At 31.5% G+C, this 5920-nt stretch overlaps 1 pseudogene across 1 annotated transcript; it reads right to left on the bottom strand.

Annotated features, from left to right (window-relative positions):
• Positions 1 to 524: 524 nt before the first annotated feature.
• Positions 525 to 1971, bottom strand: LOC143598657 (protein DMR6-LIKE OXYGENASE 2-like; annotated as a pseudogene). The gene is made up of 2 exons (XR_013147152.1): positions 1079 to 1971; positions 525 to 793 (listed from the first exon to the last, which is right to left on the bottom strand). The product of XR_013147152.1 is annotated as a protein DMR6-LIKE OXYGENASE 2-like (transcript).
• Positions 1972 to 5920: the final 3949 nt, after the last annotated feature.

The raw sequence follows: 5920 nt of genomic DNA, 5'->3' as shown, positions 1-5920 counted from the left end.
TAAAATTTTAAAGAGGCCCATTGATTAAGTTTAAAATTAGGTTGTCTTTCTCCTTGTGTCTCTTGGTTACCGTTCTCGAGCAGAGCTGTTATAGTCGTAGGAACCGGCATCCACAAGTATCCGACATTCCAGCTTCTTTCTTTTCAACTACTCTTTGTCCATACCAATATTAATTTTGAAGGATCTTAGTAAAAACAGGTGACAAATTTATATACGCATGCTTTTAGATCAATGAACAACTAGGGGTGCTCAAATACCACTTTATTGGTTTTGGATCAAATTGCACCAATAAATTAATAAACAAGTCACAAACTAATAGTCTCCGGAACATGTAGTTTTATTCAGCGTCGTTATATAGCCAACGATTACAAAGATAAACTATGAAAATAACAAACGGTACTGAAAACAAGACTAGAATCTCACATGTCAATGAATCGGATATACCAACTCACCGGACTTCATTTTGAAAACATTACATCTAAACTTCCAACAAGTAGCAGCCTTTTGAAAAGATCTAAACGGATGATGTTTGAGTACTGTTTAATTAAGTAGCCAAGAACATATTCAAGGAATTCTTATGTATCACACGATCTCTCTTAAAATACTTGTCGTAGTATTCCTCATACATAAATTGTTTGTAGACGGCAGGCTCATCATTCGTTACTAGCTCTGGAGCTGGTTGTATCACTGCTTCAAATGACGGGAGGTAAAAAGTAGGTATAGATATTCGCTTTTTATCACTATTCACCACAGCTCGATGCAAAACACTTTTGTATTTGTCATTGCTTATCACCTGCGTATTAAAATATTAGGTTTGAATAAAATACAAATTACTTTTATTATGAAAAGTGTACAATTTAACTATTAACTAGAGTAATTATTATTACACTATAACTTTTGAACTAGAGTAATTATTATCACACTACTTTATTTTTTATAACATAATTACTCTAGTTCAAAACTGTAATTACTCTAGTTATTTGTATATTTAGTATTAATTAACGCTCGCTAACTAAGCAAATTAACTAAATTAAAACGATAATTAGCAATTCAAAAGTGAATAGAGTGATGGACGAACCTGAACCATATCACCAACGTTGATAATGAACGCGTTTGGAACTGGATCGACAGCAACCCACTGGTCGTCTTTCAACACCTGAAGACCAGGGACCTCATCTTGAAGAAGTATGCTGATGTGATAAGGATCAGTGTGTCCAGGCAACCCGTAAGTCAAATCTGGTTGAGGGCATGGTGGGTAGTAATTTAAGATCAAATGTTGAGCGAGCTTTTCTGATTGACCTCCCTTGATGTGGTCTTTATTGAGCCCTAAGCTCTCTGAAACGGCCTCCATCAGCTGGAGTGCTAACACTCTGAAGATACTCAACCGCATGATTCCGAAACAACGTCGGGTTGGTGGGCCATTCGTGGATATAGTCCTCGATGGGGTAGCACCTGAGTCCCATAAAATCTCTCCAATCACCAGGATTCACGGTCTCTTTAAAATAACCGCTGCTGAATAGGCCGCTGACATTTTTGTTGAAGTCATCACAGTACATCTTGAGCTTTTCATCTTCTGGCAACTTGAAGAATTCTCTAGTGCTTTGCATCATGTTGGCTATGGTAGATTCAGGTACCTTGTGGTTTATAACCTGAAAGAATCCATAATCACGACAAGCTCGACCAATTTTATCGACTACATGAGGGCGATTGGGACCGTTAAGATCGTGGAGGTCAATCACAGGGATGGAATCATGAACAACGTCTTGGAGATTAGGACGATCATAGATCGGACGAATGTAGTTTGAAGGGACTTGATCAAGTTTTTCAGAAGCAACAATGTCACCAAGTAGTAACTTTTTAGAGACTTGATCAGCCATTTCTAAATGTATTTGTGCTACAAACAAGAATGGAGTGTCATATATAGCCATGAAACCTCACCAACCCGTATTAAAGCGTTCACATTACCTTAAAAAAATTTTAAGAATGACGATTCCTTTTTCACGTTAGTTTTGATGCGACAGCCAGGAGGTGAACTGGCGGCGTTGCGGTGGTAGTATGGTGGCCGAAGAGAAAGTGGCTTGCTGGTGGTGGAGCTCGTTGCAAAGAAGAGCACAAGAGAAAGGGAGAACGAGATATAGTGATGGTAGATGATTTTGTAGTAAGTAGGGGTGGAGTTTGGTGATGATACGGCGGTCGCTAGAGGCTGGTTGAGGTTCCCGGTGGTATGTTTGGGGCGACGTAAACAAGGGAAAGAGAGATAAGTTGTTGAAACTTGTGTGTTTGAGTGTCTCACGTCTTTCATATGATTATAATGATGGTACATGATATGGCTCTTAATATTATCTAATAAATGGATGATGATGAATGCCGTTGGCTCTTTAAGTTTATTAAAAAAAAAAACCGCTCGCGCCCCTGCTCGCGCCCCTCCACACCAGGGCCAGGGGCTCGAGCGGGGGCTCCAACACCCATCTTATCAAGTTTCTCTCTCTGCCACACGTCACAATATTATTGGCTGGAGCCCCCACTCGCGCCCTCTCTCGCGCCCCCCACACCCCTCAGCCTAACATTATTACCTTTTGAATTAATAAATATATTTCTATACAAGCTAGTAAACATAAAATTCATAAAGTTTGAATGCACAGAAATTAATAACGTGGAAAAAGGAAATATTAAGCGTTTAATTTAAAATGTAAAGTTAAAAGGTAAAAGAAGAAAAAAAATAATAAGTGTGAGATATACGTGTGAGCACACAAAAAATCTCTTAAAAATAAATTTAAAAAAACAATAAAAAAATCATAACTTCAAATATAAATAAAAAACTAAAAGAATTTAAAACTAAAATTTTTTCCCCGTCGTTCTCGTTCAAAAAAAATGACTAAAAGACACAATGTTGAGATTAAAGACACAATGACAAAAATGAACAAAAAACACAGTTATAAATAAAAAAGACAAATGATCGCAAAATATAACACAATGTCAAACAAAATATAACATAATATTGAGTAATATAACACAATATTAATAAAAAAAGACCAAATGTCAAGGAAAAAAGATAAAATTAATGACGAAAATAAACACAAAAAACAATGATAAACAAAAAGATGCAATGATCTTTTTCATGTACCAGTGAGTCTTTTTTTTAGAAAAATAATGACGGTGGAAACATTTTTATGTTTTTACTTTTTTTGTTTTATTTATAAAATTTTGAGTTATGACTTTTTATTATTTTTTAAAGGTTTTTTTGTGACTACAAATCCTTCTCATTATTATCATTTTTGTTCATCTTTTTAAAATAACTTGACCCTTAATGTTAAATATCAAATATGTTTTACATTAAATTATTTTCTTATTTTTGTGTAATTTTATTATAATATTACTTGTGAATGAGTATTAATTGTTCCGGTCTGGTTTTGTAAAAACGATAAGCACATTTAGAAAGTCATTATTAGCAATTATAATTATTACATATTCTCTAGTTGATTGCATGATAATAAGTGTTATAAATATGTCTTTACAACGAATGTATTTTAAACAATTTGTAATGACGAAAAATATTCCGAAGTAAATATGTGTGGGAGTTAACATTGCGTATTTAACATGAGATATGTAGAAAACGTACACAAACGCACAACATTTCCATACTATTTTCATATTGAACCATATATGAGACGTGGCTTCATTTTCCATATGTGTACGTGAAATAACAATGTCATTTTTATTTTTTCATATAAAACTAAATGTAACTTATATAATTAGCACTAAAAGGAATTTAAATTGTCATTTTTAAATAACACGTTTTACTGATAATTCATTTATTTATTAAATACTAGCTAGGTGCCTGCACGATGCTACAACGTCAGTAATTTACAACGTTTTAATCATCTATGTTGATTCATCAATCATCTCGTGATATATTGTATAATAATTTTATTAGTTTTGTTATTCACGCAATATTTTACAAATATTCATACTATTAATTGTTTTTATATGTAGAGAATTGAGTGTCATATATAGCCATGAAACCTCACCAACCCGTATTAGAGTATACACATTACCTTTTTTATTATTGTTTTGAAAGGCAAAACATTATTACCATTTGAATTGATAACTATTTCTATACAAGCGGATAAACATGAAACTCATAAAGTTTGAATGCACAGAAATTAACAATGTGGAAAGAGAAAATATTAAGCATTTAACATAAAGGGTAAAGTTAGAATATAAAAGAAGAAAGAATGAGAAGTGTGACAAAAGATATGTGTACACACAAAAAATCTTTTAAAAATATATTTAAAAAATCATAACTTAAAATATAAATATAAAACGAAAAAAAATTAATACTAAAATGTTTATCCCGTCTTTCCCGTTCAAAAAAGGACTAAAAGACACAATGCCGAGATTAAAGACATAGTGACGAAAATAAACAAAAGACACAATTATAAATATAAAAAGACAAAATAGATCGCAAAATATAACACAATGTTATGTAATGTAACACAATGTTATGTAATGTAACACAATATTAATAAAAAAAGACCAAATGTTAAGGAAAAAAAGATAAAATCAATTACGAAAATAAACACAAAACACAATGATAAATAAAAAGGGACAATGATCTTTTTCATTTACCATTGAGACTTTTTTTAGAAAAATAATGACGGTGGAAACATTTTTATGTTTTTATTATATTTGTTTTATTTATAAAATTTTAAGTTATGATTTTTTTTAATTATTTTTAATGGTTTTTTTGTTGTTACAAATTCTTCTCATTATTCTCATTTGTGTTCATCTTTTTAAAATAACTTGACGCTTAATGTTAAATATCAAATATGTTTTACATTAAATTATTTTCTTATTTTTGTATAATTCTATCATTATATTACTTATGAATGAGTATTAATTGTTCCGGTCTGGTTTTGTAAAAACGATAATCACATTTAGAAAGTCATTATTAGCAATTACAATCATTACATATTCTCTAGTTGATTGCATGATAATAAGTTTTATAAATATGTCTTTACAACAAATGTATTTTAAACAATTTGTAGTGACGAAACATATTCCGAAGTAAATATGTGTGGGTGTTAACATTGCGTATTTAACATGAGATATGTAGAAAACGTACACGAACGCACAACAATTCCATACTATTTTCATATTGAACCATATATGAGGTGTGGCTTCATTTTTCATATGTGTGAAATAACAATGTCTTTATTTTTTCATATAAAACTAAATGTAACTTATATAATTAGCACTCAAAGGAATTTAAAGTGTCATTTTTATATAACACGTTTTACTGATAATTCATTTATTTATTAAATATTGGTGAAAAACTTTATATATCACAAAAAGAAAACACAAAAATATCACATTTGTTTCTTTATGTTGGTAAATTAGCAAGCAAGACTTAGTGTGTTTTTCAGTGGGCGTTAAACTTTTCAATTTCTATATGCTCGCTATAAAGGATATAAAAATAGAGTCATACTATTTAACACTCCGGCTAAAGCGGAATACGCCTGAGTGTAGCGTATAGATTGCTCAAAACACATGTGACACTATTAAGTGACAATAATATCATTAATTAATTTAAACATCAAGTGCTCAAGTTTGTAACAAGAAATACAAGGAAAATACAATAACAGTTATGTAAGACCCCATTACCGATGCCTCACATTTGGATGTTGGATTTACTCAATCACATAGTTCTAAATATCATAGTTAATAAAAACATTCGCGGAATATAAAAACTTCCATAAAACATTACATATAAATCCATAACTTGTCTTAATAAACATATGGTCTTTGAAACATAAACTAATAAACGTCTTGAGTCTTCTGATGCGAGCCTCTTATTCATTGCCACGTGTTCCCCTCAAGCGAGCTGCTTCATCCTCCTCACCTGCGTGCATACTAAAGT

The sequence above is a fragment of the Bidens hawaiensis genome, unplaced genomic scaffold, assembly GCF_021521415.1.
Source record: "Bidens hawaiensis isolate Kalapana, Puna unplaced genomic scaffold, B.hawaiensis_p1.1 tig00050652_1, whole genome shotgun sequence".
Lineage (NCBI taxonomy): Eukaryota > Viridiplantae > Streptophyta > Magnoliopsida > Asterales > Asteraceae > Bidens > Bidens hawaiensis.
This window is presented reverse-complemented; position numbering and strand designations above follow the sequence as displayed.